This window comes from Leptodactylus fuscus, chromosome 10, assembly GCF_031893055.1.
Source record: "Leptodactylus fuscus isolate aLepFus1 chromosome 10, aLepFus1.hap2, whole genome shotgun sequence".
Classification (NCBI taxonomy): domain Eukaryota; kingdom Metazoa; phylum Chordata; class Amphibia; order Anura; family Leptodactylidae; genus Leptodactylus; species Leptodactylus fuscus.
Genome location: NC_134274.1, coordinates 27,900,594 through 27,917,784, shown reverse-complemented (window position 1 = coordinate 27,917,784; position 17,191 = coordinate 27,900,594). Strand labels below are relative to the sequence as shown.

The following is a 17,191-nucleotide window of genomic DNA, read 5'->3' as shown; positions in this document are numbered from 1 at the left end:
CACTACAATATGAGACATCCTGACTTATTGCCTCATTCAAGTGTTTCAAGCATTATGTCATTCACTGGTCGAGGCAAGTGTTATGTGCAGGCATATTGGGCAGATTTATTAAGACTGGAGTTGTCAATGCTGGTATTGATATCCCGTGTCAGAGAATGCACACACACACCCTCGCCACTACCCTTTATCAGAAGGTGGCATAAAAACACCACAGGCATATAATTTATCCATCAATGGTGCTTAAAACATTGTAAATCTACAGTTTGCAACTTTTTTATACCAGTTTTTTAGTGTAGGCACATAATAAATGAATACTTTTGGACTTTCTCTGTTTTTAAGGTTCACATTAGGTGCTCTCTGTAGGATCTTCTAGCGCTCAGCACCACTTGCTGTTCTGCCACAGTTTTTTTCAGTGTTTCAAGGGCAAGAATTCCCCAAGCTCAGCGAAAATAGAAATTTATAACGCTGCACGCCACTGAACTGTGCTGATGACTTGGCATGATGGCGATGTACTCTGATCGAACTTTAATGAAAGCGTGCTGCTTAGGTAGCATGGTGAGACAAACATTTTCCGGGTTCTTTCTAACACAAAATATTTTGATACATTCAATTTTGAAACTAATCTTTAAAATTTAGACCCATGCTAAAGAGATAATATCTTAGGCAGCTGAGATTAGACAGAGGCTTTTAGACATTTTAAGGGGCATCGGTCACAAGGAAACTGAATAGGCACCATTTTCTTGAAAGAAAAGTTTGAAGAAATATGCAAAGGAGGCTCAAGTGTGATAGGGTAAGGTCCCATTGCACTTGAGCTTCATTTGCATATTTCTAATAACTACTTTTCAATGGTGCATTTATTGGACTATGTAAAGTTATGACGGTGCTCAACATAATGCTGGATACAGAGTTTCCTGGTGTCAGTCTCCCTTGAAGTCCAAAGCGACTGGTTACTTTCTTGATAGATCCTTAAAGTGGTCACAGCTCAGGAAATGGCTGCAAGGAAGGAATGGCCACAAATAAGGACATGACTGCACCTGCTAAATTCCTCTACTGTCTACCACCTGCGGTCCTGCATAAGGACATCGTATCCATCATTCTCATGACCACCACAACCAATCGCTGGTCTCACCAGAGCAACACAAGAGCCAGCAGGGAATTCAATAGGTGTGTACAGGTTATTGCTAAGTGTCAATACGTTTTTTTTTTCCAACCCTTTTACGATAACATGTTAGAGGGATATTAACATGGGATATTACTGCGTACTGTGCTGTTACTGAACAGAATGCAGTGAGCTTAGTTTGCTTGAAGGCAACTGAGTTTTCCTGTGCTTCTCCAAAGACATATAATAAGAAGTTGGGATTTTATTACTATTCTCAGCACAAGTACATAGCAACAGGAACTCGTAAAGCTGAAAAATACAGTAAAGCTATAGATAAAGCCATCAATTATAGTACTAATGTGACCCATGGCGTAGCATTGCTGGATGTTTAGTAATGGCAGCATACAGACCATCACATGGCACTGCTACATAATTCCGCTTGCTTTGTGGTTTCAATTACTGTAATCAGGCACATTCATGTATAATGAGCAGGATATTGATTAAATCCAATGCAGAATGACAAGACAGAAGTTTCTTATATATCTATGTACGGTAAATATATAGAAACATGGCTGGACATCTCATAAGGATATATTCACTATATCATAGATTATGTACATTGGTATATTTACAAATGTTTGCTGCGTCATTGTTGAAATACAATCCAAACCACATGTTATGACTCCATTCCAGGAGCGGATTATAATAAGGACAAAATGTGTAGTTGTCCAAGGCCTGAGTCTGCAAGGAAGCCCAACAGCAAGTAAATTGACTATTTGCCCCCATTATAATCCAACCTTGTAATCAACTGTATCAACATCAACCCATATATTATGGGGCACAGAAGTCTACAAGACGTGAGTAATTGTTGGGAGAACCTCATAACATTCATCTTGTGAATATTTGCCTGGAGGTTTGCAGGGGTGCACCCCTAATGAGGCGACTGCCTCAGGCGACACTATTTCTGCCTGTTTGGAGGGCGGCATTTTTACTATTTATTTCACCTAAACCAGCCCAAAACAAAAAGCAAAGCTGAACAGACCTGTCCTGGGTTGGTTTAGGAGACGTCTGTTTCTCAGTGCAGGCAGCGATGCTATTATGTCATTGTGTCTCCTGCGCTGAGACACAGATGTCCTATGCGCGGGTCAAGAAGAGGATGCGGCAGCTCCATCAAGGGATTGCAGGTAGGAGAGTATAACTTGTTTTTTTTGTTTGTTTTTTTAATAGGCCATACCTGCTGGAGTATCCCCAGCAGGTAATGGGCCCTATTTACTTACCTATCCCCGCTCCTGCTCATAGCCGTCTCTGTTTCCCCTTCGCATCCTATAGCAGAAGCTGCTGTGAGATCTTTTCAGACCCCGGAGTAAGCGGAAAGCCATGGGAAGTGATAAACATAAAAACCAATGTTACTCACCTCTCCTGTGTTACCAGTGTTACTCTCAGCAGGCTTCGGGCCCTCATGGTGATGTTTCAGCTGACATGTGGGCCGGTCTGACGTCATGATGCATTGGGACACCGGCCTGGCCCGTGTGACATCTGAACCAACACTGAAGAGATCTGAAAGCAGCGGGGAGTGTGCTGAGCCCCGGAGAGGTAAGTAACATTGGTTTTTATGTTTATATCCTCCCCTGAGATTCCAATCCAGTGTTTTTTTTCTGATGGAAGTCCCCACCGCACATGACCTCTGAAGTCGCTGACATGGGATGTCGCAGAGCTGTGGGGACTTCCACTGGAATAAAACACCGGAGCAGCAGAACAGGGACGTGCTCATTTTATTGATGATCTATCCTTAGCACAGATCAGCAATAAGAGATCAGTGCCCCCCTACCCCCAATTATTAGCTGTATGAAGGGCTATGGCGCTTATTTATATCACACACTGTCTGTTTATAGTGATCATGTGATGTAATTACAGTCTTGCCACATAGATGTTTAATAGACGAGGGTGTAGTTACATTACATGACCACTATGAGATGAATTACACTATGTAAAAAGAGAAGGGGTTACAGTGCTTACACAGGTACCTGGGTTCATTCAAACAGCTGATCAGTGGGGGTCCTGGGTTTTTTCAGCTGCACTGATCTTTTTTTTTTTTAATGACCTGGAAAACTTTTTAATTAGGAAATACTTGGGGCAATATTAATAAGTGGCAATATTTATACAGGGTACACATGCACATTATTATTATAAAGATGGGACTATTATTCATTATGGGGGGTTATATCATATATTTTATAATTGGGGTAGCAGCAGGATGGGGGCTTTGTGTAGGTTAGGACAATGTGGGTCAGGTGCCTGGAAAAGTGAGGAGCCAAAGATGTCTGTGCTGCAAACTTTACAGAGACAAGTCACAGCTGGAAGAAGAAGTCATGGCGGTCCAAAGGGAAGAGAAGGGAAATGTCATCAATTAGTCAGAGACGTCTCCTGCAAGTCACAAAATGTTACTGCACTATATTCACTTAAATGGTAGAGGATAAATACGTGATTGATGGCGTATGTCTGCTGAGACCACCACTGGGGCTGAAAATTGGGTATTTTTCCCCCCCATTGGGATTGGGATTGACCACAGCCAGGCTGAATATAGGTATATCGCTTGGTGGATGGATGAACCCACACTCTCATTCACTTTGATGGGAGTGCCAAAGATAGCCGAAGTCCAGTACTCAGATATCTGCAGCGCTCCTATAAAAGAGAATGGGGGCCACATGGTCTCGTCCATCCACCAAACAGAAGACGTGCGAAGTTATTTTCATTGTTAATGCCAAGATGTTGTTCTTTGATACTGAAGGAATACAGTAAGAAGAATTCTCAAAAACTGTTTTGTAATGTGAGTATTGTGCAATAGCATGAGCAATAGCAGCGTGTGAAGCTAGTAGCATGGAAACTTGATTTATTTTATTTTATTTATTTATTTATTTTTTTTTGGGGGGGGGGGTCCCTTTCTATAGTCCACCTCAGACAGCAAAGAGAAGAGGCTAAGTTCACCTTTGACTGGACCTTCCCTCGGTTCTATGGAGACCAACTGGAGAGTCTCAAACCCGATCTCTGGAAGCCAAAGACAATACACAAGCTCATCCGAGCTAAGGATTTGTTGGAGTGTGATCCAGGTCTCACAGTGAACTCTATTAAGACCAGTCGGCAACAGGACGATTCTATCATGGGTAGCCTGAATGGCGAAGAAAGACGAGAACTGAAACCCCTTTCCTTCCCCTCCTCTTGCGTGTTGTCCTTCAATAAAGCTTTGGGCCTGTGATTCCCCCTCCCCATTATGTCTGATGTCTTTGTTGAATGTACATTAATGGGAGGGTAGTTACATGTATGATAGCACAGTGTGTGGTGTAGGTTTTTGCTGTATATGTCACTGTATGCTATGTATGTTGAATGCATTATGTATTGTATACTGTAATTCAGTCTGCGCTGCGTAGCAGTATATTGTATATCTGATGGACGACTGATAGTTAATGAAGTACTGTAAAAGAACCAGATCCAAACAGCACAAAGTACTGTGATGTTGTTATAAGTATGTTCTGTATTTTCTTTTCTGCTTACTTATTTTGTTTTGTCTGCCTAGCAACAGTGAGGTAGTAATGGGGGAGGAGTTGTTAGACAGGGCACCATGATGGAAGCATGGAATAAAGTGTTCTGATCTATAAAAGTAACTATCGCATAGTGGACTTATTCCAGAAGACCTGCATCCTCACTACAACACTACAAGTATCAGAAGGGATCCAACAGAACCAGCGCCAGTCACACCAACGATGTATTAAACAGATATACTTCATTGAATCTTCACAAAGCCACTGTACATCACACGTTACGGAGGTTACACTCCTTTAGCTAGTGTACAAAAAAAACGGATGGATGGATGTTGTTTGGTGTGACCGGCGCTGCTTCCGTTGGATCCCTTCTGGTCCTTTTACAGTACACTATTGATGTCCTCAGGTGACAGAGGAGTCGAGCTGTTGTCACCATCATCCTACCAGTTATTGGTGATAAGTCTACCATGGGAATTGTGACTCCCTCACAACCCCCAAAGGTGAGCAACCACTTGTTATTACTCTGTCCATTTTTTTTATAACGCTAACACACAGGGCGTTACTCGGCGCCTGTTTTTGGTTATTCCTGATTGTTAATAAAGGAATTTTCAATCATCATTTTCTACTAATATCTTATTTGCATGTTCCCAGACTTCTTAGCAGGGTGCTCATGGTCTAATGACTCCCTTTACTGTCTCTCCCTATAGGACTTCTCCTGATCAAAAATGTATTGATTCTTCCATTTTTCACGGACATGGTCATGTGAATAAGGCCCTAATGAATGGTGGGCTATAACAACGGCTCAGTAATCCCCCTGGTAAAGAGGCTGCTAATAGCCGTGGTATAAGGCGAAGGCCACAGGGCCACTTTGCCCACTTTTCATACAACCTTTGGGTCACAATGTGACTCAATTCACTTCTGTTAGTGAAGAAGTTGCAGAGCAATATGTCTCTTTATTGTCACACAACAGGAGTTGTGGCCAAAGTTGCCGTGTATCCTTCACCTAATGTGCCGCACTACTCCTCCCCCAATCTCTAGGATGGAACTGAGAACAGCACAGACTTTTGGAACATGAATGTAACAGACAGACTGTCACCCCCATCACATTTACATACTTTCCCATGGTGCATTGCCTTTAACTCTCCTTTGGTTAAATAGATGCCTGCTGGATGAGGCCCAGAGCGGCTGCTCTGTGTTTTTCCTAGTTGAGTGCTGGTTGAGCCCTGGAGCGGCTGCTCCGTGTGGGTCCTGGCTGTCTGCTGGTTGAGCCCTGGAGTGGCTGCTCCGTGTGGTTCCTGGCTGTCTGCTGGTTGAGCTCTGGAGCGGCTGCTCCGTGTGGTTCCTGGCTATGTGCTGGTTGAGCCCTGGAGCGGCTGCTCTGTGTGGTTCCTGGCTGGCTGCTGGTTGAGCCCTGGAGCGGCTTGTTAATAAAGAAGCTTTCAGTCATAATTTTCTACTAATATCTTATTTACATATTCCCAGATTTCTTAGCAGGGTGTTCATGGTCTAAAGACTCCCTTTACTGTCTCTCCCTATAGGACTTCTCCTGACCAAACACTTATTGAGTATTTGATTTTTCACAGTCAAGCAACGGGCATGGTCATGTGAATAAGGCCCTAATGAATAGTGGGCTGGGACAACGGCTCAGTAATCCCCCTGGTAAAGAGGCTGCTAATAGCTGTGGTATAAGGCGAGGGCCACAGGGTCACTTTTCATACGACCAAAGATTGCCAGGGTCCCTTGTGATTCCTTCACTAATGTAAGGGGAGACACTTCTAACCCCAGGGGCGCTGTGACTGCAATCACACAAAGCAATATGTCCCTTTATTGTCACACAACAGGAGTTATGGCCAAAGTTGCCGTGTATCCTTCACCTAATGTGCCGCACTACTCCTTCCCCAATCTCTAGGATGGAACTGAGAACAGCACAGACTTTTGGAACATGAATGTAACAGACTGTCACTCCCATCACATTTACATACTTTCCCATGGTGCATTGCCTTTAACTCTCCTTTGGTTAAATAGATGCCTGCTGGATGAGGCCCAGAGCGGCTGCTCTGTGTTTTTCTTAGTTGAGTGCTGGTTGAGCCCTGGAGCGGCTGCTCCGTGTGGTTCCTGGCTGTCTGCTGGTTGAGCCCTGGAGCGGCTGCTCCGTGTGGTTCCTGGCTGTCTGCTGGTTGAGCCCTGGAGCGGCTGCTCCGTGTGGTTCCTGGCTGGCGGCTGGTTGAGCCCTGGAGCGGCTGCTCCGTGTGGTTCCTGGCTGGCGGCTGGTTGAGCCCTGGAGCGGCTGCTCCGTGTGGTTCCTGGCTGGCGGCTGGTTGAGCCCTGGAGCGGCTGCTCCGTGTGGTTCCTGGCTGGCGGCTGGTTGAGCCCTGGAGCGGCTGCTCCGTGTGGTTCCTGGCTGGCGGCTGGTTGAGCCCTGGAGCGGCTTGTTAATAAAGAAGCTTTCAGTCATAATTTTCTACTAATATCTTATTTACATATTCCCAGATTTCTTAGCAGGGTGTTCATGGTCTAAAGACTCCCTTTACTGTCTCTCCCTATAGGACTTCTCCTGACCAAACACTTATTGAGTATTTGATTTTTCACAGTCAAGCAACGGGCATGGTCATGTGAATAAGGCCCTAATGAATAGTGGGCTGGGACAACGGCTCAGTAATCCCCCTGGTAAAGAGGCTGCTAATAGCTGTGGTATAAAGCGAGGGCCACTTTTCATACGACCAAAGATTGCCAGGGTCCCTTGTGATTCCTTCACTAATGTGCCGCACTACTCCTCCCCCAATCTCTAGGATGGAACTGAGATCAGTACAGACTTCTGGAACATGAACACGTGCAGACTGTCACCCCCATCACATTTACATACTTTCCCATGGTGCATTGCCTTTAACTCTCCTTTGGTTAAATAGATTTCCCACTGAAGGCACCCATGTATGAGGTTGTTGGTCTCTTGGTACCTTTTGGTCCAGAGATCAGGGGGAGTTGTGTGCCAATTCCCTATGGTGATGGACGTTCAGTAAATTTTGGGGGGGTTTTTGGTGGTGCTCCCACATTTTACATGCATTGGTTGCAAAGTTGGACACCTTAAAAAAAAAAAAAAAAAAAAAAAGAGGGGAATGTAGTGATAGAAAACTGGGTGTCCTCATAAAGTTAACCAATTGTGAAGTTGCTTGAGCATGGACAGATGCAAAGTTAAGGAACTTAAGCACAAGAAGGCTGATGGAGTCATTGGGCTTTGGTCCATGGTGCACTATAAGTAGTGAGATGACCTGGGAGGAGGACTTATGTGAGACTCCTCTTCAGTAATAAGATTATAATAGAAACACCTTCAGACCTTTGGATTTACATAAATTCCCATAATGCACTGCCTGAGTTATGTTCACTCTCCTTAAGTTCAATGAATGTTGCTCTGAGGTTGTCCCTGTGAGGATGCTGCCACTTATGTATAGGCTTTGTTCTGTACTCCTGTAGTCAATATGGGGGCAGTTCATGGATGCCTACAAGTGGAGGCCTGGAGCTTCTGCTATGTGTGGTCCATGACTACTAACTAAAAGAGGCCTGGAGTTGCTGCTAAGTATGGTGGTTGATGCTCAACAGTAACATCTACCAGACTTTATAGTATTTGATGTTTCTCTAAATTTTATTGTAAAAAATATTTATAAGTTACAAAGAAAATAAACCATGAAAAAAAAAAAAAATTCAGTGTTACCCAAACCTGTATGAAACTTTTTTTTTTTTTTAATTGCTCAAAATCTCAGCTGCTGGAATCCTGACCCAGGGACCCCGCAGCCAGGCTAGGAGAGGTCCAAACCAGGAGGCTCCGCCCACACACTGCTCAGACCAATTTTTTTGCCATTTTCTACATTTTTCCTTCATTTAATATATTATTTTCAACGTTCATTAAGCTTAGGGAGAGTTCCTGCTAAGGATTCTGGGTAATTATGCAAATTCTCACGTTCCTATTGGTCAATTTTTCAAAATGGCTGCCAGGTAGGCGGTCCATGTCAGAAGTTAAGCTCCAGAGGCATGATCCCCTGTGATACTGGCTGGCTTGGTTGACCATCTTCCGGTTCTCGGCTGGTGATGGTGGCACAGATCACTGATCGCCGGGAGCACTTAAAGGGACACTTTTGTCAGATTAGTCTGAGCATCTATAGATCTTTAAGGGAATTGTTTAGGGTTAGAGAAACATGGTTGCATACTTCAAAAAAACACTCCTGTCCATTGGGCTGTGCTTAGTATTGCAGCTCGGTTTCATTTATTACAACAGTTATGAAAATGTTTGAGATTTGTCTGAACATGGACAGAAGCAACGTTAAGGAACTTAAGCAAAAGAAGGCTGATGGAGTAATTGGGCCTTGGTCCATGGTGCACCATAAGTAGTGAGATGCCCTAGGAGGACTTATGTGAGGCTCCTCCTCAGGAATAAGATTATAATAAAAACACCTTCAGATTTACATAAATTCCCATAATGCACTGCCTGAGTTACGTTCACTCTCCCTAAGCTCAATGAATGTTGCTCTGAGGTTGTCCCTGTGAGGTTGCAGCCCCATTTTACTTGTAGAGTGTGTTCTGCACTCCTGAGATCAGTGTGGACTGGTCTATGTCTGCCTACTGGTAGAGGCCTTGTGGTACTGCTAAGTGTGGTGACTGAGTCTGGGCAGTGACAGCTGCCAGTCTTTATAGTCTTGGCTGTTTCTCAGAATTTCATTATAATTTATAAAGACCATAAACTGTGAAAAAAAAGGTCCATATTGTCCAAATGTATCAGAGACTTTTTTTTTCTTGATTGCTCAAAATTTCAGCTGCTGGAATCCTGGCCCAGCGACCCTGCAGCCAGGCCAGGAGAGGACCGAATCAGGAGGCTCCGCCCACTAACTTCACAGACCAGTTTTTTAGCCATTTTCTAAGTTTTTCCTTCATTTAATATATTATTTTCAACGTTCATTTAGCTTAGGGAGAGTTCCTGCAAAGGATTCTGGGTAATTATGCAAATTCTCACGTTCCTATTGGTCAATTTTTCAAAATGGCTGCCAGGTAGGCGGTCCCTCTCAGAAAGTAAGCTCCAGAGGCATGATCCCCTTTGATTCTGGCTGGCTTGGCTTGGCTGACTTGGCTTGGCTGGCCTGGCTGGCCCTCACTCAGTTCTCGGGTGGTGATGGTAGCACAGATCACTGATCGCCGGGAGCACTTAGAGGGACACCTTTGGCAGAGCGTAGTCTGAGCATCTATAGATCTTTAAGAGGTTTGTTGAGGGTTAGAGAAACATGGCCGCATACTTCTAAAAACAGCACAGCTCCTGTCCATGGGTTGTTCCTGATATTGCAGCTCAGTTCCATTTATTACACTAGAGCTACAATACCAGACATGACAGCGAAGATTCTGTTTCTGGAAGAAAGCAGACATAGTTTTACAATAGACAATCCTTCAAATTTTTGTATTTCTCCAGGTTGTTTAAACCTAGAATCAGAGACACCAACCTTGTGATTGTCCAGAAGCAGCGACTTCTAAATAAGTAAATAAGAGGTTGTACTTTTAGGGTCCATTCACACGGAGTAACGCGAGGCGTTTTTTGTGCTTATTTTGTGCTTATTTTTACGGCCGTAAAAAGACGTTTCCATTGAGTTCTATAGTAAAACACGCCCGTAAAATTACGGACGTAAAAATACAGGCATATTTTACTATAGAACTCAATGTAAATGTCTTTTTATGGCCGTAAAAATAAGCACAAAATAAGCACAAAAAAACGCCTCGCGTTACTCCGTGTGAATGGACCCTTATTGTGGAGACAATTTGATCACATCTTATTGTTAGACTCTCCACACTGACAACATCGCATTGTTATCATGAACACAATACAATAGCGCCCCCTATTATAATCTAGTCACAACATAAAGGGACACTATTGTAGAGATTTAGTCCTGTTATAGTTATTGTCATTCAACTTTCCAAGACTCCTGAATGGCATGGGTAAATCCTAAACAGCTCACCACAAGTGTTGTCATCCAACTTTTCTAGAATCTTGAATGGTAAATCTGTCCTGTTGTATGCTCATTAAAGTAGGCACAACTTTCATTTCGGATTCTAGAAAAGCTAGTTGACAACTAATATGATGTACATCACAGCTCACCCAGCTTTCCTAGTACCCTGAACAACATATATAGCTTGTTTTATATTTATACATCCATTGGCACTGGATAAGTGGACCTTACTGCCATTTGATACTGTAGAAAGCTGTAGAAAGAGTGAAAACCTCTGTGGGAGCTGTTACTGTAACCAAATGGGTTGATATTCCACTTTTCTAGTGTCCTGAATGGTAAGTCTGTCTTTGTTATAAATGTATACATTCCCTATCTCTATATAACGCAGTCCTTTGCCATTCAGGACTCAAGAAAAGCTGTGAAAAGTCTCAGAGCCACTGGGGTCTGCACAAAAAAGTCTTTCCGTATAGTGATAAAGGATTTATTTATGTAGTGCAGGATTCCAGAAAAGCTGGGTGACAACCAGAAAAGAGGGTCATATACCATTTAATGGTCCAAATCAAAGGGCGTTGTATACTATGTGGGGGCCATAAAAAAAAAAAAAAGGGGGGGGGGGTGCTAAATAAGGGTGGTGGTGTTTTTTTTTTTTTTTTTATCTGCCAAGGGGGGGGGGGGGTGCCATCCTAATTAGGGAGGCCCCATCATGTAACCAGAAATATCTGCGTAGCTATACACATATATATATTGTATATATGTATATTATTTTTATTTTGGTGGGGGTTGCCTTTCTATAGTTCGCCTCAGGCAGCAAACAGGCTAGTATCACCCCTGGGGGTTTGGTTTGGACCAAACACATCTAAACCAAATCTGCATATCATATCATAGTCTGGGGTCTCTTCCAGCGTGGATGCCTGTACTCTGCAGACCTCTTTTGGCCACCTGAATGACGTCAGGGACCACTGAGCCCTGTGTCATTTTTATTCACGTACCCTGGACCTCCACTTATAAGACTACATCGTATTATATTATTATACTACAATAAGGATACAACAATATACACAGCACTACGGGAAAAATAATAACAGCCAAGTGGCTGGTGTCCCATTATAGGCATAGGGCCCACAAACCTACGTGTCCTTACCAAGACATATCAATTACCAACAAGCAAAGGGTGTAAGTAAAGATGACACTCAACGTATCTCACAAATTATGCAACAAAGATGTACCAAAGTACAAAAGGATTTTATTGATCATACATACATATTAATGGACAAACATACAAAGAATGATGTAACTGTACAGGGAAACTAGCTCAAGTCAGCAAGATGACATACTGACAACCATAATCTCAAATGCACCTGCACATATAGCAGATCCAACCATGGGAGTAAGGATCCAAGGAACATTCAAGGACCCCCGAAATAAATAGTATTATCCTAAGTAGTGCTCAAGCTATACGCAGTACTACACAATAATACATATAAACATCCAAAATAAATGTGAAGAATATGCATATCTGTCTCCCAAGAAATAAATAGGGAGATAGTACCCCAGTTATGCTGCCCACTAGGGGGAACCGATTACTAACTGCATCCCCCAGCAACATGCCCAAAGTGGTTCTCACGTTCCCATCTCCACAGATTTCGGTCTACTCCCGCCTTTACCCCATGGACCTCAGGCGGTTTCACATACTTTCAGCTTCTGATAAGAACAGATACTACACTTGATCTTAGCCAAAAGGCCAAGAAGCTCCCTTTAACATCATGCCCAACCTTCCCAGAGGCCTTTGCTGCAATGATGTGGGATTTTACCAAGTCAGTCTCTCAGCTGAGGACAGCAGCTGATTCAATCTGATTGGATCTCTTCAGCCCAGCATAGAGAAGACTGACTTGGCAGAGGTGAGAGGCTTCTAGACCAGATTATGGGGATATTTTCACTCCTTAGGGAGAAACCACCATGTAGGTGTGTGGTGTCTTACTAAGCCATTGTCGCTCCACTGTGGGGGATCATGGGAAGAATATGCAAATCTGTCTCCCAATATTTAAATAAAGAGACAGTGCCTCAGTTATGCTGCCCACTAGGGGGAGCTCCTTTTAACATCATGTCCAACCTTCCCAGGAGTGACACTATCCCCATAAAACAAATGTGGTAAGAGTGGATGCATTATCAAACAGTATACAATGCAGTTGCATAAGTTATTAAATGGTCCAAAAAGTGCTATACTACAATAGTAGTTTGTGAGAGGTCAAACCCAATATATATGGGGCTCTGCAAACCTGAAATTTTGGGATTTTTTTTTTTTATAATGTAGATTGTGAGCCCCATATAGGAATCACAATGTACTTTTTTTTCCTATCAGTATGTCTTTGTAGAATGGGAGGAAATCCACGCAAACACAGGGAGAATATATAGACTCCTTGCAGATGTTGTTCCTGGTGGGATTGGAGCTCAGGAATCCAGTGCTGCAAGGCTGCAGTGCTAACCACTGAGCCACCATGTTGCCCCTTTTTTTGGGAAAATTTGTAAAGAGAACTGGTTCACTTATCCCTATTTATTTTCCTTTTTTCATGTCATCAGCATAGGAGCTACTCTGAGACATTATACAGTGTGGATTGACTAGTATGGGGCAAAATACTGTGTGAAGGGCTGCTAAGGGATATTATATTGGGTGGAGCTGTGACTATTAGACATTATACCGGGTGGAGAGATACTAAGGGACAAAATACTACATGGAGTGACCACTACAGGACATTACACTGGGTGGAGGGGCTGTCCTCTCATAAACCAGTCGTGATCTAAAGTGTGCTTGAATACAATTCTGAAAATGTATTAAGAAGAGAATGCCTTTTTTGTCTAGTACACAGGGACTCCTAACCGCTCATATAGTGAAGATATGAGGTGGGTACCTGATGAAGCATCAGAGCCGAGCGATAGGGTGATACATGTAATGGGGATTCCTCACCAGCTGACATTTAATTCTAAGCCTTTGTCTGGGTTGTAAACTGCCTGTAATATGACAGATGGAAGTAAGTTCTGAGTAAGAAGTAATAAAGTCTTCTGTTCCCACGAGGTCTATACGTCCTGTTCCTGTCATCTGGTGATACAATGACCATGGAAAAAAATACAGTCCCTATTTACACAAATTGTTATCTCCTGAATTACATAAACGGCAGTTCCTATCGCATAAATTATACAGCTGCATAGTAAGGAATAAACTTCCTGCACTATTCCAACAGACACAACCTCTCACATCTTTGTACTGACCAGGATAACCAAATAGGACCATAGGACTGACTTCATAAAAGGCAAGATGTACAACTATAGGTAAGTAAGTAACATTAAAGACAAGTTCCACATTGCAGAAAAACAGCTTTTTTAGTTGTTGCAGATTTTGAGACAAAGCCAGGAATGGATTGAGAAGAAGGTAGAAGTATAAGAACTTCCTATATATTTCCCATTCTATTGGTAGCCATTCTTGGCTTTGGCTCAAAATCACAGCAAAATCTGCAACAAAAAAGGTGTATTTCTGCAACAGGGGCCTTAGCTTAAAGGGGTTTTTCGGTCCCAAATGGATTATTATGTTATATTTATGACAACTCCACAGGTGATCCGTATGTGATCCATAGTGCTCTGACACCCAGACGCCACACAGATCAGCTGCCCCATCAGCTTCCAGAAGTTGGTGCAGTGGATGGGAAATGTACGCACTCCATCCACTGCACTAGCTTCTGATAGCTGGACACTGCTGGAACAGCTGATCTGTATGGGGTCCGGGTGTTGGACCCCCCCACAAATCACATACTGATGGTGTATCCTGTGGTTAGGTCATCATTATGGATGCTCCATTTGGGGCCAGAAAACCCCTTTAAAGCAATTATTTGATTTTTTTAAAGCCTGGAAGTCAATATGACTTTAGACCACTTTGCCAATTTGGAACACCAAATGAAAAACTTTCAGAAACATTTTGTCTTCATTGCAAACCCATATGACCCAGGGACATATGTGATGTAGATGCAGGATCTCCTAGTGCTAGGAAGTAAACTTTGCAAGGAAGAAACAGGGCAGATCAGGAGAAGATGATGAGGTGAGAGATCACCAAAAATGTATTATGAACAAAACATCCAACAGAGCTTTTTTTTTTTTTTTTTTTGTGGGGTGGGGGGTAAAAACTTCTCCATCACTTTAGACCACACATCAGTCTGATCTTTAGAAGTGTTTGCCCATCCATTAGTAGCCCATTTTCCCTTTCTTTCCTGTTTGGGTTTCATGGAATTTTTTTTCTTTAGCCTTCACTGTTACAGAGCAGTAAGTATTGTTAGTTTTGGTGCCTGATATACTATATAGTCTCTGTACTGTCAGGAGGGCGGTGTCAGAGCTCAGAATTATACCCCTTATCTGCTCTTGCCTGACACTGTCCACCTTTAATTGGAGCTCTGAATCACACCCCTTACCTGCTCCTGCCCTACACCGCCCACCTGACAGTACAGAGCCTAAGTAGCATATCAGGCACCAAAACTAACTGCTCAATGGAGGCTAAATAAAAAAATAATTCCAACTGTGCTGGAAACAGTGGGGCAGCCCCTATTAAACTATGTATATCACCGGAGTTGGTGGAGATGGTGAAAGGTCCCCTTCAAGTTTGCACTGCAGACAAGATTGGTATATCTGCACCATTGTATTTGGTTATGTCCACTTTATACATAAAAGCAGCCCTGGTTCCTCTTTTAGATACAATCCTTGACAGAAACACAAATACTGGAGTTAATTTACTCTTTGCTTCCTAGTGAATCAGAAATCTTGTGACATAACGTACTTCCTTTATATGTCACAGAGACTTTGTTAGCTTGATATGACATGAATAGAAGCACACGACAACCTGCAGATAAGGGGCCTCTGTTTTCTTCTAGAAGATCAGCTATCATTAAAAATATATAACAAGTTGGAAAAAAGGAATGGAAACTAATAAACATGGATGACAGGTTGTTGGGAGGTAGGAAAGGAAGGAAAATAATTCTAAGTTATTACTGGAGCTTTTTTTTTGTGCAAATTAGTATTCTGACATATGGAATCCCCCTGGCACCAAACAACTACCCATTGCTGTATCCCAGGAAGGTTAGCCACAGTAGCCCTGAGATAGGTGCAGATTAGAGATGAGCGAACACTGTTCGGAACAGCCGTTCCGAACAGCACGCTCACAGCACGCTCCCATAGAAATGAATGGAAGCGGCCGGCACACGGGGGGTTAAGCGACCGGCCGCCGGCAAAGCGTACGTGCCAGGTGCTTCCATTCATTTCTATGGGAGCGTGCTGTTCGGATCGGCTGATCCGAACAGTGTTCGCTCATCTCTAGTGCAGATCACTCCTGTTACTAGCAATGCCATAATAAAGGAAGCAGCACATGATGTTTTAATATATATATATATATATATAATTTAATATTTTTGGTATATGCACAACTATAAAAGGAAAGCCAACGTTAGGGCACTGCTTTAGACAGAGCATCATTAGTTGCATTACACTGCACACGTGTAGCTCTCTACAGTCACGACTATGGGACTTCTGAGAATACCCAAGCATCTTTGTATGAATGGTGTACTCTTAACTTTCTGCAGCTGTGAGATGGGGATCTAGGGAGCCACATCTATAGTACATTTAGGGTACAGCCTTTGGATATGCCATACATGTCCCAGATGGGAAAAATCACTAATGCCTATAATGTGCTCATATTTATGGGACAACACCTAATGGTCCTCTGCCTGTGGATATGCCATAAATGTCCTAGGTATTTGATCTGTGAGGATCTCATAGTTGGGACCCCCATCAATTACAAGAAAGGGGGCTCTGTGTCCCCTATTTGAATAGAGAAATGGTTGCACACAGAGGCTAATTAGAAGTTCCAGGCCCCCACTTACTGTGTGCTATGTATAGTACTGGTGTTTTGCTTTTGGGCCTCCTCATCCACCAGTCCCGGTAGTGACTGCTATCCCTGCACCCCTATAGTTTTGCCTCTGGTTGCACATGCATTTTTCTGCTCCATTCTATGTATATACGCCTGATGAAGAAGGCAGAAGTGTGCAACATCCCCCCAAAATGGGCTTCAAAAACAGAGCCTTATCCTGCATTTACCCATGGCAGTGTATTTTCCACAGTAGCAATATTATAATCGCAGGTATTCCATTTAGTATGAAATAGATTATTTGATGTGCAAAGTGATGCAACCAAGTTACTGGATGTGCCGTAATGTTCTGTAGTTAAAAAGAAATCATTGGAGACAGACATAAATAATAAATCACACCCAACAAAGTGACTACCAGCCACCGAGAGGAGAGAAGAACCTGACAAGAGGCACTGTCTTGTTCAAAACTGGAATAGTTTACATTAATGAAGTTTTAGTTTTCTTGAATGGTGTCAAAACTTTTTTTTTTTATTTTTATGATTTCTATAGTTTAACTTATTTCTCAGCATTCAGCTGACTATTATTATTATTATTATTTTTTAAATGTTCCCCAAAAGTTACATAGTCATGTATTTAGATATAAAAGAGGTCTTCTGCTTGGCAGGTTGCGGGCTGGGTGCCC

The 17,191-nt window shown here is 42.8% G+C and overlaps 1 protein-coding gene and 1 pseudogene across 13 annotated transcripts in view; both read right to left on the bottom strand.

Moving 5' to 3' along the window:
* ANK3 (ankyrin 3) overlaps positions 1 to 17,191 on the bottom strand; it is a 436,797-nt gene that overhangs the window by 114,680 nt on the left and 304,926 nt on the right. The window lies entirely within an intron of this gene.
* LOC142183645 (U2 spliceosomal RNA) lies at positions 12,290 to 12,366 on the bottom strand (annotated as a pseudogene).